Raw genomic sequence first — 21,776 nt, 5'->3', positions numbered from 1 at the left:
CGGATATATGTAAAGTTTAATGTTGAATATATTTCAAAAATTCTCGGCGAAAGAAGTACTCGAACCTCAAAGGTTTAGATTGCCTGCCAAACACTTAACCAACTACGCGACGATGACTGTTGAATGAAGGTCGGCTTAACTGTATATATGTTGTGATGTTAATACAAGTACATATCAGTGCTCTTAAAACAGTCTTGTCTAAGCGATGTCATCCTCGGCCAGTACAGTGCTAGTAGTATCTACAAGATAGAACCACATTCACCGAATGTAGACGCCTGCCATTGCAGGAGAGCGCTGCTATTAATTAAATGCACTATCCGATTGCATCACCATTGCAGAACGCCGGATGGTCATTTAAATTTGCTTGCTGTAGATTGCTATCGTCATTGTGTAAGAGACCTTCTCAGAGGAAGGATCAGGTTTGCCCGCGGTCGAACAAGGTCAACAAGACCGCTTCATTTCCGTAACATTATGAGCAATTGAGGTTAATATTACAGGCACATACGTTCAAACCTGATAAATTGTTTAGCCTATATTAACATATATTGCAAAAATATAGAATAAAAAGAAATCATACTCCTTCGTATTATTATTGTAATGTTAGTATAAAGGTCATACATTGTAGGCATTTAACCACTTTTCATTTCATAGGTTCGCCTAGGATAATTAGGAAATAATAATAATAATAGTAATAGTCATAAATGACTGCTATTTTATATTATTTCGTGGGCCCATCCAGGACAAATAGGAAAATAAATTATGTGTTTTGTGCATTTTGCGTACGATGACAAATGTGTCTCAAGGGTCCTGGATGGGCCCATATACTACTGGTACTCTTTCCCGCTCCCGTGTGAAGACAAGGGCGAACTTCTCAGTGACGCGGGATTGTCTTTTTCACTCCCGCTCCAGCTTCCCGCGTCCCGCGTTGGTGAATGCAGACCGTAAGACATTGATGGTATGTATTTAAGATCCATGTTCTATTTTTCTGATTACTTGTGAATATTACTGAAAACTTCGTACATAAGATTCGTTCAAAAATTCTATTTGAGGAACAAGTTATATCATTGGTCTGTTTTTCTCTTAGTTTGTGAATATTGTTATTGTATAGGAATGTTTGCATTAATAGTTATTCGTCATTTTCACATCTATGTTCATGTTAACAATGCTCCCCCGACAGTTACCCGAAGTCGGCGCGCCTGACTGGGAAGGAGGCGGCCATCTTGGTATGATGACCTGGGCCCTTTTTGGGGATGGGAAGGGATAGGCAAGATAGAGGGAAGGACGCGTCCGTGGTTTTGAGACGAAGTGGGAAACCACGGAGAACCACTTCGAGAATGGCTGAGGAGGGAATAGAACCCCGTCAACTCAAATGACCTCGCGAGGCTGAGTGGATCCCGTTCCGATTCTCGAACTAGTTTCAAATTTCGTGGAAGAGCCAGGCCTCCAGGGGTGGCAGCTAATTACACCACAGAGGTGGACGAAGCAGTATTCGAGGTCAAGTAATTTAGAGGTGCTCTGCATTAGTAAAATGAAAGATGAAGCTATTGATGATGCCATCACATCTCTGGGTGAACAAAGAGACACGGATTGAGCAGTACCACATAAATGTAACACATAGGCTTCCTACACGCAACTACGCGATACCGCGACCCATTGTCCTTAAGTCTGCCAATAGATGGAGGAATGATCATGTTATTCATAGAAATAAGTCCTCCAAAGTCCATCAATCGTAATATCTACATATCGAAGCTGCTAATACAAGGTATTTGATTTTCAAATTACATTCTGTACACGCAAGCCTATAGATTCCTGATCCTTGACTTGACTTTTAAATTTATAGAAAACAGACATTTGCCCCAATAACGAATCACTCCACCCCAATTCTCACATACAAGCAGCTTTTTTAAGTTTGGTTTACAGAGCCCTAAAAGTTCCACTTGCCAACAATAGTTTAAAGAATGAGGAGCTCGCACTCAGTAATGGTTATAAAATAGAGACTGTTAACAATATAATTAACAAAGTGAAAATAAAACTGGCCATAAACCTCATTCAAGATAAAAATAAGAAATACAAGTTTGCAACTTTTGCATTCACTAAGCCAGTCCTATACCGGGTTACTAATACCATCAAGAAACTAGACTTTAATATCGACTTCAAAATCCAAAACACGAACCAAAATACTATTCTCAATCATAATAATGTTAGCATAAATAGCAATCAGTATCAAGGATAAGGAATATATAGCCTTGCGTGTGCAGAATGCAATTATTCGTATGTTTGCCAAACTGGCAGAAGCTTTCTTAAAAGATATCCTGAACACGTCAATGCAGGGAAACGCAAGAAACATTCCGCAGTGAGTGCACACATGCAAGAAACTGGACACAGTTTCACAACAACTGAGAGGGATTTAAGAATTTTAAGAGGGATAGAAAAGGGAAGAGTAATGAGGGAATAGGAAAATATATACATTCACTTAGATCAGCAATAGAATAAGAACCTAATCATGAAATCGATATAAAGAACCCCCTCTTCGAATAATAACCGAAATTAGTACAAATACTTAAATCTGATATGAATAAATTCTATAATAATTTTAATCCAACAAAAGTTAGAAACTCATTGATGCAATCAAACTCAATTCCTCTCCTTACCACCCCTAGGCATTCCCCTCCACCATCTACATTAGCTTTCAATGCACTGTCTACCTTCGCTTCACCTTCCCTCTCCCCGCCAAAACACAAGCTCACTCATACTCTCTCATAAAATACAAGCAGCATTAACGGAACAACAAGCAGTTATCTCGAAGTTGTGGGTAACACTAGACAATTACGCAGCACCAGAAAGGGCAAGTGATAATTCTCTCACTAAGAAGTTTATACAGACTTATATTTGAAGTCTTATACATATTTTTTATTTACGGATATATCAACATGCTCAATTTGTAATCTGCGTTGTTCATTCAAATCCTACTTCACATTGAACGTTTATATTTTACTAACAAGTTCATTTATGAATAACAGGACTGATGTAATGACAAACATTTTGATTTTTAGCCAATACATATTGTCCTTGTGTTACTCCAGTAATATTGGGAATACGATAATAGTTTATGATACAGGCTATTATCAGCTTCATAAAATCGTTAAGCATACATTGAAGGTTCAAGGACAATTGTACATTTGAAGAATATTGAATCAATACAATTAGCCAGATCACATATAAAGGTTTCAAGTAGATGGTTAATAGATGAGTTTCGTCTAGAAGTTTTTAAAAGGCAATGTCAACGCCAAGATTTTAGACAATTTTGTTTATACTGAAGACATATTTTTTATTGTCACATGATGAGCAAAATATTGTAAGATTTGTCACTCATGCTTGTAAAGCATATTGTCGCTGCCGGGACAAAACCTCCTATGTGAAATGTTTTACCTTAAAACTTTCGCTGGTAAGGTTCTGTCATCTAAGGTGCAATATTGTGCGAATATTGTTAAGGCATTCTCACTCTTCATAGTGTATGTGCTGCGGGTAATTATATCTCAAAAATATTATCACGTAGGAGTTTTGTCCCGGCAGCGACGATATTTTAGCTGAATAGAATATTTCATGATCTTATCAAACCTTGAGTAAATGTTCATTGGCTGATGATGCTCACTAAAAGCAGCGAAACATGTACCATGTTAACAATTTAATAAGGATGTAATTTCACATTAGCTTATGATGTATTGAATAGGTGGTCTATAATAAAATTATAATAATTTTGTATCACAAATAAAATTATGGGCATAAAATCTATTGTCAAGAGGGAAAGAAATGGGGCAAAGTTTTCTTCAAGTATGCTGTTCCAGCAAATTAGTTCTTTAGGCATCCTATTCTAACGTGACAAAAACACAAAGCTTTTATTCCATCATCGAATATATTGAGAGTAGGCCTAATTCAAGGTGTTGATGAATCACTAACTAGCAAAGATATTCAGGAACATATTAAGTCGCCAGTTCCAACTAAGAGTGTACAAATATTAAATAGAAGATTGTTCACTGAAAATAGAACGCAATATATTCCCACAGGATCATTCGAAGTTGTCTTTAGATCTGAACAATTACCCACCCAGGTCTCAAATGTCAGCCTATTTTTGGAAATTTAACATTTTATCCTTAATCCTGTTATCTGCCAAACATGCCAAAGATAAGGTCATTTGGAAGTTAATTGTCGATGCCGAGTTCTAAGATGTTGTAGGTGTTCATTACAACAACTAACTAAAGATTTTCAACAAGCACTTTTTCAGTGTATTCATTTTCAAGGCGTTCAGTGTTGGCTCGCCAAAGTGGCTGTTAAAAATGTTATGTGTACTGACAATATGTCATATAAGGAAGCAAGTGGCAAATTAAAACCTCCTGAGTATAATCCCCAACTACATTCCCAACTTTTCCTCCCGTTTTCAACTAGTGTTTCTCAGTCACCAACTTAAGCCCCCGAAGAAAGGAAGTTCACAACTTTCACAGTTAGAGAACGTCGTCTACCACCCTTGCCAGGATACGGTCGTGAGTGCTATCTCAATCTTATTCGTACACCCACACTTCCAGTTCAACTGCTTCCCAAGTCAATGAAGTGCTACATGACAATAACATCTCTCCCTCATCTTACCTTACAAATGCTCAAACACAAGGAAATGCGCAACATTCCTCATTTCAATAGCAAAAACAACATCTGCAAACTTAGATCAACAATATTGTCCTACAACTGACCCAATTATTGAGGACGAATATTCAAAGGTCTCATATTGTACATAAATTGGGAGATAATTTGACCAATGTACTAACCTCATATGATTAAAATCCTACAATAGAAGTATAATAAGCAAGAGATACGAATTAATTTTACTAATACTGGAATATATCCTACATAGAGTCATTATAAAAGAAACATGGTTAAAACCAACGACTAAATTTCATATAAATAGTTACAAAACAGAGACTCAATGGCGAAGGCTATGATAGTATAGAAATATTAATTGCCAAGATTTTGTCATGTCAAATTGTGCAAAAAATTGGAATATTACTCATTTATATATATACCAGGAATAATCTTTCCTTATGTATTGTATCAGGAAAAATAGATGTCAAAGTGCATGAGGCCGTTCTGAGGGTTGCCTAGTCCTTAGGAGAGGGTACAGAGAGGGAGGATCGCAAGGCGAAATAATAGATATCATAACTTTCCCTCATTTTTCAATCTATGAAAAGTTACCCTATTATATCGCTGAATTGTAATGATCATAGATATTTATTGGGAAATATATTCCATTTCGAACAACAAAATATCAAGAAAATTATGTTGATCGTGTAAAAATCCAAATGAATAATGTTAATTTCAACCTGTTATGTCCATCATGATTTTCTTGATGTAAAATAATAAAGCATGTTAAAAGTAAGTTAATATTCCACTTCAACGAAATCCTAAAGTAATTTCTATCATCACTTGTAATTTCAGAGTATGTTTTATACGTAAATTAAACAAAGTAAATTTTGTAATTCATATCGCGAACTTCTCGAACTATTTATATTCAAATATAAAACACTTGAAATTAAACGCGATCTTCTGGTAGAAAGTTCTAAGTATTGTCCTTGCTAATTAAGAGATTATTGTACGCCTTCACTATAAAGAAAGCACTGAATTGAAATTCTAAAGTTCCAACAAGTGAGAGCATACGATATTACGTGAGCTGTCTTCCAAAACTCTGTATGCATTTTAAATATTGTACAACGTTAATTTTTAAAGTTTATAACCTGCTAAAAATTGTTCGTCAAAATATTAGGTAAGTGAGCTTTTGAATTGAAATAAAGTTCTTTGTCAGCAATGATATTGTCTATAAGAGTTCTATTGAAAGCAGAATTATGTTTCTGAAAGAAAAGACACTTATATCACCTGAATTATGTCTTCATTTTAAGCTCGAATTGTTGAATACTGCTCTGCAAGCAGCACTCTGGAACTCAGCTAATAGCAAGCACCAAGATGTTCCATAGTACCACATACCGGGAACCGTTCCTCGTAGTACCAAGTCCACATTCCACGTTGATCTGCACCAATCTCCGTCAATCTCCTTCGTCCTACGTCGAACTGCATCGTCTTGAGTCAGGATTTCTCATGTTGATAAAAGAGTTGTTTTAACACAAGAAAGTCCATCTGACTGATAGTGTCTTATGTTGAAACGAGCCCAATTTGATTTGTGGTGTTAGAACTCTCGCCATTCACTAGATGAGAAATGTGTGGAAGCACTGTTTCTTTTAGTAAATTGCGATAATTGGAAAATGAAAATCACATTTCTAACCATAGTTCTTCTTTACACTCACTGCATACCGTTCGTGCTGTCAGAAATAACTCTTATTCGAAGCACAGTTTATCATGACTCACTTTCACAGTAAAGAAATAAATAGCTCTCTCTCTCTCTCTCTCTCTCTCTCTCTCTCTCTCTCTCTCTCTCGTAATACATCGTAATATTCCTTCTCACTGTCACAGTTCCTCAAGTATTCGTGTACGAATCCTATAATTCACAATGTCACTGAATTACGAAGTATGCGTAATGTACTACGAAGTATTTACAGTTCATTAGACAGTCTATTCACACGAATTGGTTTCAGATGGTGCAGTCTGTTACGAAAATTATTAAACAGTCTTTATGCACAAGTGTTAATGTGTTGTAAACCTACACTCACGATGTTCTACGCTGAAACAGTTCATGATCATTAAAATTTAAAGTAGTCAAGCTAGCTTCAAGTTTGTTAAAGTTATTCACACGGAAATCGAGGTATTTTATAAGTTCCAATATTGGCGAAATATTACAAGTCTTATAGCTTCGAGGTTATAAACACCTTAAATTCCGAAGTTCAAATATCCCTGACGAACTGTAAGTCCAACAGTTTCTCAAGAAAATCCACTGGTTACTCACTGGTGTTCACATAAACTAAGTCTCAACTTGCTGTCGAAAGTTATACAAGTATCACGACGTTCCCGTAGAATGAACACTGAGTTCGACTTCACTTGTCGCGAGCAGCATGACTGACGAGCCAGCTCTGAGCGAAGAATTTGAACTGGTTTGCTTCGGCCCGGACCGCGGCTTTTATTCCGTATGGCCAAGGTACTCGCCACGTTACGAGAAGGAATGTGGTTTCTTTCTCGCTTGATATCTCTTGAATGCCTTGATGGAATTTATTGAGATTGACGTATGTTTGCCTTCAGAACACTAGCTACACGATGAGGTATTTCTCATTTCCGTACCTTCATCGGTTAAAAAGTTAGAAATTATTTTCCAGTACATTCGAGAGAAAGGCATACAACATGTGGCACTGACGTCACACGCAGGTTCATCGCTCGTGACGTGTCCTGCTTACCACGACGAACTTCGTATCGAGCTTATATAAGATGTCGGCCACATGAACACATATTAGTGCCGTCCTTTTCCGAATATTCCGGCAACTTTAAGATAATGTACCTGGCTTAAACAGCTCCTGGTACAATATGTTTAGTTAATACCTATTGTCCATCAGACAGCAGTGGCATGCATGTTTCCAACAATTTTCAGAATATCAATCTTTAATCATAGCTGGGGACTCAATATTCATATCACACGGATTGGGGATGACACACCTATAGGTAATAATATTCCTAATGCTGCCTGTGAGAATCAATTAATTATCCTGAATGATGGGTCTCCTACAAAGATAACGCCACCACGAACTCCATCTAGTGCAGGAGATTTGACTGTGTGTAACATTTTCACGGCTCACAAAATGACATGGCAAACTATCAAGGATACACGTATGAGTGATCACTATCCCATCTACACTGCAGTAGGTGTAAGCAACTCTGTGATGGACAAGTATAGATTTTATACTAGATCACTAAAACATTGTAATAACATTTCTTATAGTTACTACATTTTGTCTCATATCCAACATTTAGAAGTCTCCAAAGTAACATATATTCAATTGATTATTCGACAATATATGGATGAATATCATCCGTTATTAGAAAAAAATACCTACAATTGTAAATACAGTGGCTAGGACACATTGGTGGGATAATCAATGCCATCAAAGTTGATTGTTACAAGAAGAAACCTTTTCAGAGAATTTCGGCCTGACCTAACCCCATAAAATTTCATAAATCCTAAAAAGCATATACGGTAGTACAGCAAAAAGGAGATAAATCAATAATAAACGTAAAGAAGCCTGGAAATATTTTATCTCATCGTTATCTATATCATCCAATTCCAGAGATATATGAACAGCCAACGATCACTGACTAAGATCAGTCATAACTACAAAACTAACATCATTGATACAGATAAACGCCAAGGGTTTTATAATAATTTAATACCTGATATAGTGATTGTCAATTAACTATGCAGGAATGCAGCAATCAATATGGGTTATTAACGCAGCTAATACATTCAAGCAAACTGGATGCCAGTATCAACAAGAAAAAACTCTATCGCCTGGACAAAATTACATTACATTTTCAATGATCCTTTTATTTCCCTATGCAGCTAAAACATCCTAGTAGTCTTCCCTAATTGTATAGTGCTTTCAACCCAACAATCCTTCTGAATGGAATGATTGCTTCTTAATTCCAATGCAGAAAAATAACGAAGATCCACTGAACTACCCAATTGTAGAGGAGTTATTCTAGGATCTCGTATTAGAAAAGTATTTACAAAAATACACTTAAATCGTTTAATTTTGGTGTCTGGAATACTACGATGTTTTCCCCAAACACCAACATTCTTTCATCGAAGGAAGAAGTCCATGTGATGCTCATAATAGTTTCAAAACAGATATCCCCCTAGCTAAATTAAGGAAGCATAGCACGTTGGCCATCTTCTTGGATATCAAAGGAGTTTATGATAATGTACACATGAAACAGGAAAATCAAAGAAGGTAGGGAGAATAGAGAAACTAGAAAACAACTAATGAGGGAACTGAATAGAGTGAAAAAGGAAGCAAAAGAGAATTATATGAATGGCATTCTTCAAGAGGGTAATGACCACAAAGGGAAATGGAAAAAGCTGTATTCATATATTAGGAATCAAAAAGGAAAAGGAATCCAAATCCCTACAATGGTGGGAGAAGGGGGTGAACATTATTTAACAGATACTGAGAAAGCAAACCTCTTTAGTAGGGAATTCCGAGATTCAGTAGAAGATTGTCAGGACTTGGAAACCGTAACAGAAGATAGAGAGGGAGAGACACAGAGGGAAGCAAGAAGCTTCTCATTCACAAATGAAGATATTTTCAGAGAAATCCAACTGCTTCAGCAAGGAAAAGCAGCAGGAAGTGATCAAATTACTGGGGAGGTATTAAAGACAATGGGGTGGTATATAGTGCCTTATTTAAAATTTCTCTTTGACTATGTCATAAATAATAGTGTGATACCAAAGGAATGGAAGGAATCTATAATAATACCAATTTATAAAGGAAAGGGTGATAAAAGGAAACCAGAGAACTACAGACCAATCAGCCTGACCAGTATAGTTTGTAAAATACTGGAGAGTTTAATAGCAAAGTACATCAGAGGGATATGTGATGATAAAAATTGGTTCATGAGGAGCCAGTATGGATTTAGAAAGAAATTTTCTTGCGAGGCACAACTGGTGGGATTTCAGCAGGACATACCAGATCAGTTAGATTCGGGAGGCCAGTTAGATTGCATAGCCATAGATCTTTCCAAAGCCTTTGATAGAGTGGAACATGGAATATTATTAAAGAAATTGGAGGGAATAGGATTGGACGTAAGGGTTATACGTTGGATAAGAACATTTCTAAATTCAAGGGTTCAGAAAGTCAAAGTAGGAAATAATATATCACAGGAAGAGAAAGTCTGGAAGGGAATTGCACAGGGTAGTATAATCGGTCCGTTACTTTTCTTAATATACGCAAATGACTTAGGGAACAATATAACATCGAAAATAAGATTGTATGCAGATGACATAATTGTTTATAGGGAAATAAATAACATTGAGGATTGTTCAGAATTACAAAGGGACCTTGACAGTATCCAAGAATGGGTTGAAGAAAATAATATGAAGATTAATGGAGGCAAATCAACTGTTACAACATTTACAAACAGGAGCTTTAAAACTGAATTTGAATATACTTTGGATGAGGTAGTTATCCCAAAAGATGGCAAGTGGAAATACTTAGGTGTGAGATTTGAAAGTAATTTGCACTGGAAGGGTCATGTTGATGACATTGTTGGGAAAGCATACAGATCGTTACATGTCATAATGAGGCTACTTAAAGGATGCAACAAAGAATTAAAAGAAAAAAGTTACTTAAGTATGGTTCGTCCATTATTGGAATATGCAAACAGTGTTTGGGATCCTCACCAAGAATACCTAATAAAAGAATAGATGGTGTGCAGAGGAAAGCAGCAAGGTTTGTAACAGGGGATTTCAGGAGAAAGAGTAGTGTATCAGAAATGTTAAAGGAACTTGGGTGGGAAACTTTAAGTAAGAGAAGGGAGAAAAGTAGACTTATAGGATTATATAGAGCCTATACAGGAGAAGAAGCATGGGGAGATATCCGTGAGAGGCTTCGGTTGGAAAATAATTGTATTGGTAGAACTGACCACAAGTACAAAATTAGAAGGAATTTTAGCAGAAGCGATTGGGGTAAATTTTCTTTCATTGGGAAGGGCGTGAAGGAGTGGAACAGTTTACCAGGGGTAGTGTTTGATCCTTTTCCAAAATCTGTACAGATATTCAAGAAGAGAATAAACAACAACAGAGATAATAAATTAAATGTTAGAGGGCATTCGACCAGTGCAGGATATTGTAAATAATAAATGTGTGTGATTAAATTAATTCCATCCCCTGGTCTAAGGAGTTTGGACAGCCCAAGTAGGGGACTGCCTGTAGGGGTGAAGTACAGTGGGGACTTCGAGGGCCCTGGGACCGCTACGGTAGCTGTGAAGGCCCTTCAGGAACTCTGAAAAGTGGTGGCAAAAGGGGCTCTGGTTAAGACGCAGCAGGTCGTTATGCTACTTAGGTTCCAAAATGGGTAAAATATAAATATGTAAACAAATTCAATGTTAATTTTAATCTTATACCAGTTGTATAGTATTATTAGAAGTCATTTCACATACCGTACTGTATATGAGTTGACTATGTTTGTAAGATATTATAAGTAGAATTTTGTAAACAATATAAATTTATTAAGGATGATGTGTGTGTTTAAGAGAAAAAAATTATTAGTGTAAATTATATAATATTGTATTCTAGGAAAATTTTCTTCGTCTCCTGTTAATTTAAAATTTAGTGCTTGACAATAATGTATTTTAGTGTACCATTTGCCACCGAGGTAGACACCTCATTTGCAAATAAAGAGATTTTGATTTGATTTGAATCATATTTTAAGGAAACTCCAGAACAACAAATTTTCTAATAGATTTATAAATAGAGTGGGGCAGTTATTAACACAAAGAAGACTAATCATCAAAGCGCTTTGCCAAACGATTGAAACTCGATATACCTTTCGAGGTCTACCTCAACGTGGCTTACGTTTTGCAGGACTTACAACAAAGATCATCTAGAGAGAATCATAGTATATTCTGATGATTTTCTTATATATACTAGCCATTAAATAATAGATATATATGTAGACAAAAATATCGTACACTCTGCTGGAAGTCAACTCCGGGCTGGTGAACAATGGATTACAACTTGCTACAAAGAGATAATTATTTTGGATTATTTCTTGGCAATGCATTACAACGGAAAACCCAATTTCATAAACTTCAATGGAAGACCATTAATTATATGAATATCATTAAATCAGTTGTAAGGCGAAAATGGGACGCTGATCCCATACCAGTATTACCGGTATCACTATATAAAACGAGATTGGAATATGGAGCTCATAATTTTGAAACTGATTCTAAGACCAATCTGCAAAAGTTAGACATTTAATCCAATTCAGTGTATCCGCCCTTGAATTGGTGCCCTCAGAACAACACCAACGGACGCATTATTAGTTGAAGCCGGCGAACAACGATTGAATATATGGCAATTAATATTAGCGAAAAATACCTTTTAAAAATGTCTATAACACGAAGTGCAATTGTACCCAAAATTCAGCTCATATATGAATACAGTCAATGAAACAAAGTGAGTCATATTTCAAAGCCTGCATTAGTTACTGCATATGAGCAAATTTTGCATACCATAACCCAATTATTCAATGTATAGCACTTCCTTTTTCTTTTTTTGCTAGTTGCTTTACGTCGCACCGACACAGATAGGTCTTATGGCGACGATGGGACAGGGAAGGGCTGGGAGTGGGAAGGAAGCGGTCGTGGCCTGGTGTGAAAATGCGAAACCACGGAAAACCATCTTCAGGGCTGCCGACAGTGGGGTTCGAACCTACTATCTCCCGCATACTGGATACTGGCCGCACTTAAGCGGCTGTAGCTATCGAACTCGGTATAGCACTTCCTAGCCTTGCCTTTCCACTTACTATATCATACTATACACCAAAGATTATTGTACCTTCCATTCAGTCGTTCTATAATATTATTTGTTAAGGGGATATCGTGGTGTACAGAGGTGGAAGAAGGTTCGCGCTTGAATGGGTGGATAGAGGAAAAAAATAAATAATAATTTGGAACTTTAATTTGTGATTATATTTCTTTCTTAGATCTTTTGATTATTTTCAAATTTTAAACATGGCTGGACAGTAACAAATAATCAAGTACAGGTGCTTAGATCGTAAGCTTGAGTAACAATTTCAGAAAGTCTAGAATAATCGGATAACAGCAATTTAACAACATGAGCTTGAAGCCCCACCATTGCTCCCTTTAATATATACTCAACGAGACGGAGCCCGGAAATAAACAATAGTAGAGTGTCTTAGCTCTGCACAATTATTCTCTAGGAGACTATTCAAGTCCACGCCCATTGAAGGCACCACAAACACAAACAGTAGACAACAGTCGAATTTAAATAGGAAGTAGAATGGAAATAGTGAACTCTAACAGGGAAATACGTGCTCATTCTACCTGACCTTAGTTAAAAACAAAATCACAATGTTAGGAGGCGAACTCTTGCACTCCTTTAAATTCACATGAAAATACTTAAAACCTTATGTGGGCTTATGGCCCGACGTTACAGATGCTAAGCCTATACTACGGTGCTGACTAGATGAAAGGAAATTTCTTTAGTTACGAGATAGATTTTAAAGGTTACAAAATATTAGTCACTTCAATGCCAAGTTGAAGGGGAACACAAGAGGGTTCCCACTCTTAAACCCCTAAGTGACCTTAAGTCCTTTAGACTTGTTTGAGAATTTACATTGAGAAAATAAATGTTGCACTACGAAGGAATTTGAAACCTTCCCCTCGAGGTAGCTTTCAAAAACTAACACATGGTTAAACGGAGTCTGCCTTTACCTTGAGCTGATGGACCTGCCGGAGATGGACGAGGCAAGCCCTCCCCTGCCTCCTGTACTAACACACGCTACTGCTGGACTGGAGACAACCTGGCCCGAACGGTCCCAGCTTTATAGGGGAGAGCAATGTTCCAGATTTCTCTGGGCCGAAGCCCTGACACACCCTCAATTTTTATTCGACAATCAAATAAATATTAAAATTTTCTCATGGTGAATCAAATAAATGTACGAATTCCCTATTGAGTACAATATTAAGTTGGCGGGAAGAGGTAGAAGTGTTGATGACATTAGAACGCAAGGAACAATTTACAAACAATTCAATTTCACCAAATATTGTTTACAAAATTTCCCTTGAAATCTAATTCTGCATCCTCTCAACAGAGGGAGCATCTAGGTTGACTGTAGAGACCTCTGTTGAAGAACGTTCAAACTTCTTCTACCACATAGTTTGAAGTTCGAGTTACAGATGGCCTTCTAAAAGGAGCTTAATTTAAATGCACGGGGCGGAAGTACCTCCGGTACATTATCAATAAAAGAGCCTAATTCTGTCATAGCACCTATAAACATGTTCGTTTGTCTCATAGAGATATTTATACAGAAGGCTTAAAAATCAGCAAAGATTAGGATCTGACAGGCCGACCTAATGCGTCACTCTGGCTAGCTCCTTACTGGCCTTGACAATAGGGTTCACGCACTGTAATCGCTGTAGTTTCATTGCTCGACACGTGGCGCTTTCGACTTACGTCTTTGCGCTAGAAATGCATTCTTCTCTGTGGACGGAAATTGACTGCCATTGCCTATTTATCGTAATTTAAAGGTATGAAGAATGTTACATGGGTTAATACTGTTAAAATAATTAATCCTGAAAATATTTTCGTTGATATATGCCAAAATAATGTCGTGAAATGAAACTGCAGAGAGGTGGTGTATTCCAACTGACGTTCTCACTTTGACATTGATTTCCGATTTATCTTAATTTAGAGGAATGAAGGGCTATGTTACATTGATTAATACTGTTAAATGGATTAACCGTGAAGGCTATCTTCGTTAATATTTGCCAAAATAACATCGTGGAATGAAACTGCGGAGAGATGGAGTAGTCCAACTGACGTTCCATAACTGTGAGGATTAATAGTAATTGTTTTTATTGTCCTTATAATGTAGATACATATTAGAACTTACTTTTGTCTTCTGATTTAATATTGAGATTAACATTACATTGTTCACTTGAATTAAAACCTACAAAATCCTACAACCTGTTTTCCTGACAATGACCGGGTCAGGGATGGGATGAATAAAGCCCCCAACTTGCGGCGAGGATATGAATTGTGCCGGCTACCGAGGCCTGTCGCACTTCTCTGGGGCAATGATTAATGACTGACAGATGAAATGAAATGATAGAGGAAAGTGTTGCTGGAATTAAAGATGACAGGGAAAACCGGAGTACCCGGAGAAAAACCTGTCCAAACTCCGCTTTGTCCAGCACAAATCTCACATTGAGTGAACGGGATTTGAACCACGGTATTGAACCATGCTTATCGCATGTTCCACGATTTGACATTTAATTATGTAAATAGCTTCCTTCAGTTTTGTGTGTCAGTCTAATGACGTCCAGTAGGGAGCAGCACACGCTATGTTTTTATCTGTGAGGTCGTTCGTTTTGCTGAGCGATAATTTTTTACTCTGTGGAGTTCTTTTGCTGTTCTATGTGGGGCAGATACTAACAATGGCTGCCGCTATGTTCGGTGTGGCATTTTTATGCCTCAAATATTCATTCAATGTGTTCAAGCCTGGACCTTTCACGCTAACTGCTATTCGATTTTACCATTGATAATCACAGGTACGTGATAGTTGGTTTATATTTAAATTTGGTGACGTTTTATTCCCGTATGTTACGGTCGATGGCGTACATCTTTCCGCTCCGTCGTACGATGTGCTTTGAATGAATGTGTTTGTGGTCTTGTTGTGATAATTGAAAAAGGGTCTCTGTGGTTATGATTTGGTGCGCTGCGTGCTTTAATACTGCGTGATCCTCATGATGTGCCCCTTGTCTCGACCGCAGGAGAGACCAATCCTGGTTGTACAAGGCGCAACATGCCAGTGATGTGAATAAAGTAATGTCCAATTCTGACCTTATGTGTAATTGCACGCCGCACGCAAACATTTGAGTACGTGAGACCCACTGATAATGACCGTGGAGTCATAATTTATGGTTTGTATTTGACCACGAAATCTGAACGGCCGTTCGTGTTTTATTTTCCCGATACCCTCATTGTGTGTGCGTGAATGTGGTATGCATGTGAGTTCGAATGTGTGGGAGAGGAAAGGTTGATATGCCGGTTGACCTGTTGTATTTGTCTTTCAAATTCTGCGCCTTGTTTGGTTTTCAGCGCAGAGCTATATTTATTTATTATTCATGGCTGATGCTCAGCTTGAGTACCCGCCATGTTGGTTTCATATTTGCGCATGGGCGTACCTATTGTATTCTTTGGGTCTTGTCTTGGCTTTGATTGGTCCATGGAGGCTGTGCCCAGTCTCATCTGTCGTTATTCTTATCTGCCTTTTGTTCCCCGGCACGGCTTATTGTTATGCGAACTTTTCGCATTGTTAGTTGCCTAATGAATACATGATGCAGTGCCTTGGATATTTGAATCTTGGTAGAACGGGCGACCTAGTTGAATAGTTTATGATGAAAGGAAGCTGCTGGTATTGTAATAGCGATGTGTCGAGGAGCAGTGAGCATTTTAAATTACGTATCATTTTTTTTAAAGAGTATTAGTGAGTTTTCACGCCATGTTTCAACTATGTGAGAAAGAACAAGGTATGTCCATCAGTATTACGATGAATTTCCCTATTTATTTTGTGTGATTTTCTTTTCTTGCTTTAATTTTTCTCTCATATTTATTTAATAAATCCCCTGGTTTAAACCATTTCTTCTTTTATTTCTAATAGATGTAGTCTTGCCCTTGTTACCTGATTACAAGGGGGGGTTTTCAGCTCAGGGTTATGTATGTGCCTTGCCCGGTCGACACGATCCGGGCCTCAAATATTGTTCCCCATGAATATTTCACTAAGTTATTGCTTGAATCGCTGATTTATGTAGTGATAGATGGGGAGGGTGTGGCTCAGTAAATGGTAGCAGTAGCGTGCTCGACTGGGATACCTCCTCTGAAAGGAAATCGGACGAAGTAGAGCTGGAAACCCATTCGAAGTCAGTTCTGGTCGCTTTAATTTAATCTCATGATTCAGTTAGTCTCTGGCCCTAATTTTAAGTGTGATCTATAATTTATGTCCATTGTTGAATTCAAATCCATTGTTGTTATATTGTGTATGTGTCTCGTGTTCAAACCTTTGAAACTTGGGTTGCGATATGGATAATCAGAAGGCTGTAGAAATAAATAATCGTAACGATAGTATTACTAGCGACATGCCTAACCCGGAAAGTGAAATGGAGCAAGGGACGAATGAAGTCCATGTTTCGTCCGCAGGAAGCAACCGCTGTAATTCATGCCCTGACGATAACAATGTCATTACCTTTCGTAATCGTATTCCTGACGAAAATCGTAAGCGATTAACTTCCCCATCTCCTAGGCCCAGTTCCGACCGGCATGCTGAAGTGAACCCCGTGTTTGAAATTGTGAGAAAATGGAGGTTAAATTTCTCTGGTGAAGGGAAAACCTCCAGTGTAATTGAATTTTTGGAGCGAGTTGAGGACATAGCTGAGTGTAGCTCGTTACCTCTCGATTTGTTTGTGCCCGTCATCCCGGGAATGCTGGAAGGGCCTGCTCTAAAATGGTATAGGCTTATTAAAGGGAGTATCATAACGTGGAGTGAATTCGCCAGCCGCATAAAGGAGCGATTCGGGGTATCTGATATGGACTACTGTCTGAAGCAGGAAATCTTCCGTAGAACGCAAGGAGTAGGTGAAAGCATCGACGACTATGCCACTGGGATTTTGACGTTATTTAACCGCATGAATGTTAAGGTGCCCGAAGACGAGATTTTCGACCAATTCTATAGAAATCTTGCCCCCGACTACAAGCTACACATTAAACGGTCTCTAGTTCAGAGCGTCGACGACATCATCAACCTGGGTCGCGAATTCGAGGGGGTAGTTAGCCAAAACAAACAATACCGTCCGCCTCCCATCCCATCCGAGTGCTCTTTTCCTGACGTCGCTTGTCGTACGCCCATCAAATCTGTTAGTTTTGGTGCCTCCCCTCCTCCGTCTCGTCTCGTCCGTAGCCCCGAACGCAGGCCCAGCCCTCAAACTCCGCCCCCGCTTTATGTCAATGCAACCCAACCATCCAACACAGCTCCTGTAAAGGGTGGTAGAGTCAAGTCATGTTGGAATTGTGGTAAATTAGGCCACGTCTCAAAGAACTGTTGGTCCAGGCCTCCTGCAAAGTGTTCTCAGTGTGGTCTTGTTGGTGTCACAGCGCGCGTATGTCCTCGTTGTAACCCTCAGCAGGGAAACTAGAGGCGCGCCGGCGTGATGTCCCGCCGTTGGCGCCTAAGGTCGGTCTCAATAAAAGGATCTGGGGCCTTCCGTCATCTACCCCATGGGCCAAAGTTTATATTGGGTCTCGTGTATTGTATGGCTCGTTGGATACCGGCTCGTGTATTTCTCTTGTAGACAAATCCCTGGTGCTTTCTATGAAATTAGAGTATCTCCCTGAAAGTGAGAACACGAGAAAGTACGTGTCTGTCGATGGACGTGAGGTGTGTCCCATTTGTAGAACCACGTGCCATATCAAGATACATGGTTTGTCGTGGGATTGGACGTTTCATGTTGTGCCCAACCTGTCCGCGCCGATCATACTAGGCACCGATTTTATGTTGGCTACCGGCTTGTCCCTCGATTTCATTAATCGATCCTTTGCCTTTCGCTTTAAATCTGATGTCAGTTACCCCTTTGAGACACCATTTCAGCGTCCCACTGTGTCCGCTCTGACGGAACCTCCTCTTATCAATGCCTCATGTGAGCTCAGCGAAAACCAAAATCTCATGTTGAACTGCCTGTTAGAGGAGTTTTCCGACGTCTTGACCGATAAGCTTGGGTGTGCCAAGAATTTTTCATACTGCATCGAACTCAAAGATGACACTCCTGTGAGGTCCCCTCCGTTCAGTTGTTCGCCCCCGAAGTTGTCCGCTATGAGGGAATATGTCAACGACCTGCTAGACAAGAAGGTCATCAGTCACTCCAAGTCCCCTTTTAGTAGTCCCGCCTTCCTAATCCCTAAAAAGGACGGCAAGCTGAGATTCGTGATAGACTACAGAAAGGTCAACAAGAACATTGTCTTCGACAGCTTCCCGTTACCCACCATCGAAAGTGCCTTCCAGCATTTTCATGGCGCCAAGTACTTCACTGTATTTGACTTCAATTCCGCATATTATCAGATCCCCTTGGACCTTAAAAGTCGCCCCTGTACTGCCTTCGCCACTCCGTTTGGATTGTTCGAATTCAATAAAGTCCCGATGGGCATTTCTGTGGGAGGACAAGCGCTTAGCCGCGTGATGGACTCAATTTTCGGTGACCTCAAATTTTCCTGTGTATTTAATTTTTTGGACGATCTTCTGATCTTTTCGCACAGCTTTGACGAGCACCTGGCCCATCTTCGCGAAGTTCTCAGTCGGTTGCGCAAGCACGGCTTCACGATCAACCCAAAGAAGGTCTCTCTTTGTACCAAACGGCTAAATTTTCTAGGCCACGTTATATCTGACTCTGGAATCGCTGTAAACCCTGATCGGGTTAAGTGCATCAAAGATTTTCCCCCGCCCAAAAACGTTCGCGGTGTGCGAAGATTTCTTGGTATGGTAGGATTTTACAGCCGGTTCATCAAAAATTTCTCTCAGATTTCGGCCCCTTTAAACCTGCTGAAAAGAAAAGGTTGTCGCTTTGTCTGGAGCCATGATCAAACCCAGGCCTTCGAACAATTGAAACAGGCACTCTGTGAAGCCCCTGTATTGCATAGTCCGGATTTTTCCCGCGATTTCATCTTGCAATGCGACTCCAGCGAGCTCGCTGTGTCCGCGGTGCTCAATCAAGCCGATGAGCAGGGTAAGCTAGTCCCCGTCGCGTACTTCAGTAAACTACTACATGGAGCTGAACTGAGGTATTCCATTTACGAAAAAGAATGCCTAGCAGTAGTTTTGGGTGTCGAAAAGTTTCGCTCGTATCTTGAGCACCGCCATTTTTACATCCACACGGACAATCAAGCTCTCTCGTGGATGAGCGCTAATGTGAAAAGACTTGGTCGAACCGCCAGATGGATTCTCCGATTATCTGCGTACAAATTTACTGTCGTACATGTCCGTGGAAAGGACAATGTTGTAGCCGACTGCTTGTCGCGCATGTTCGAGGGAGTGAAGGAGAGTGCGGTCGAACCTGAGGAAGACCGTGTCCCAACCGAAGAAGATAACACCATTAGTATTTTGCAAAATTTCCCATGGTCCTTTACGGATATCTCCGAACACCAGAAGGACGACTCCGAGTGTCGCGAGTTGTTGAAACGAATCGCGGATGGCTCTCTTGAAGACGAGTCGTATAGTGTTAAGAGAGGATTGTTGTCCCGTCGATGTCGGAAAAATGGTAGTGACAGAATTTACGTACCCTTGAAATTGAGGCCCATGCTACTTCAGTTTTATCACGACTCCTATCTGGGCGCTCATTTAGGTCAATATAAAACTTTAAATCGAATCTCTCGCGACTACTTCTGGCCTAACTTGAAAAGAGATGTTTTGGAGTATGTAAGAAGTTGCGATGTTTGCCAGAGGGCTAAACCCGCGCAGTCTTCTCTCGTTGGACCCCATTCTGCCGACATAGCAACATGCCCCGGAGAAAGGTTATTCATTGACTATTTTGGCCCCCTCACCAAGTCCAAGAGTGGCAACGTTGGGATCTTGTCCGTCGTTGATGCATTTTCAAAATTTGTTTGGCTATTTCCCGTGCGCAAGATAAATTCGAACAACGTTGTGCATTTCTTATCCCGGCACATTTTTGGAATTTACGGACCCCCTAAGACGATAGTGACCGACAATGCGTCCACCTTTAACTGTCGTAAGCTCCGACACTTATGCTTTGGGTGGGGAATAAAGCATGTGTTTTTAAGCCCTCACTATCCCAAACCCTCGCACGTTGAAAGGTTCCATCGAAATCTCAAAGCTTGCTTGACGGCATTTCACAACGCTGACCAGCGCAGCTGGGACTGTAATCTTGATTTCTTTGTTTTAGCATTCAACAGCAGTGTACATGAGTCGCACCGGCAAGCCCCGGCTGCTCTATTTCTAGGCAGGGATCTTGTCGACCCACTGCAGTTGAAGTGGAATATCGGGTATCTGTCCAAACCGTCCAGGACGATGGACGTAGAGGCCAAATGGAAGGAAGCAGTGACACAGTTAACCAGGGCTCGAGACCGTGTGGCTGAGAGGTACAATCGGAACAGAAAGAGAGTAAAGCTTGAAGTTGGAGACTTGGTCGTAGTGAAAGTTTTTCCATTGAGCTCAACGGCAAATCAAGTCACGGCCAAATTATGTTATAAATGGTCTCAGCCTAAAAAGGTAACCAGATTCCTGGGACCTGTGACAGTAGAACTGGAAGACGTAGTAAGTAAGAGGGTGAGCAAAGCTCACGTCTCGATGGTAAAGGCTTACCATCAAAGAAGCCAGTAAACCTCGTATATTTCCATATCTTACGTATCTGTAGTGGTGTATATTAACCCTGTCCTTAATGAATTCCCAATTTTCTAACATGCCTTTTCTTTCAGGTAAAAATCGTGTTTCATGAATGAGAACGGAAATGAAAGAAAGGAAAGAAAGGAAATAGAAAAAAAAGGGAAGTGGTTCGAATTGCTGGAGTTGAACTGAATTCACATCCAGATCCCTGAGTGCATGGGAATATTATACCCAACCGCCTTGACTTTTGAATGCCTAGATTTCAACCTGAGTGCGCGAATGAAACAGTGTAATAATGGACTGATGTAAATCAGCGTTGCACGTGACAAGCTAATACAGACCTCCCATGAGGCAGACTTTCTCATTTAAAATGTATAATGTGGTGACTGTTCTTGTAAATTTCATGTGTTCGTAAATAATTGTAGATATAAGTAGTTCATAAGTACCTAGGTTAAGTGGGCGCGCGCTCGTAGTTTTAAGTTATGGACCTCTTTTAAAATGCGTCCACTCGTCTGATCAACGAGTTTCGGAGCATTTTAAAAGGCGGTGCCGCTGGATATTTGAACCATGCTTATCGCATGTTCCACGATTTGACATTTAATTATGTAAATAGCTTCCTTCAGTTTTGTGTGTCAGTCTAATGACGTCCAGTAGGGAGCAGCACAC

Source organism: Anabrus simplex, chromosome 13 (genome assembly GCF_040414725.1).
Source record: "Anabrus simplex isolate iqAnaSimp1 chromosome 13, ASM4041472v1, whole genome shotgun sequence".
NCBI classification, from domain to species: domain Eukaryota; kingdom Metazoa; phylum Arthropoda; class Insecta; order Orthoptera; family Tettigoniidae; genus Anabrus; species Anabrus simplex.
This window is presented reverse-complemented; position numbering follows the sequence as displayed.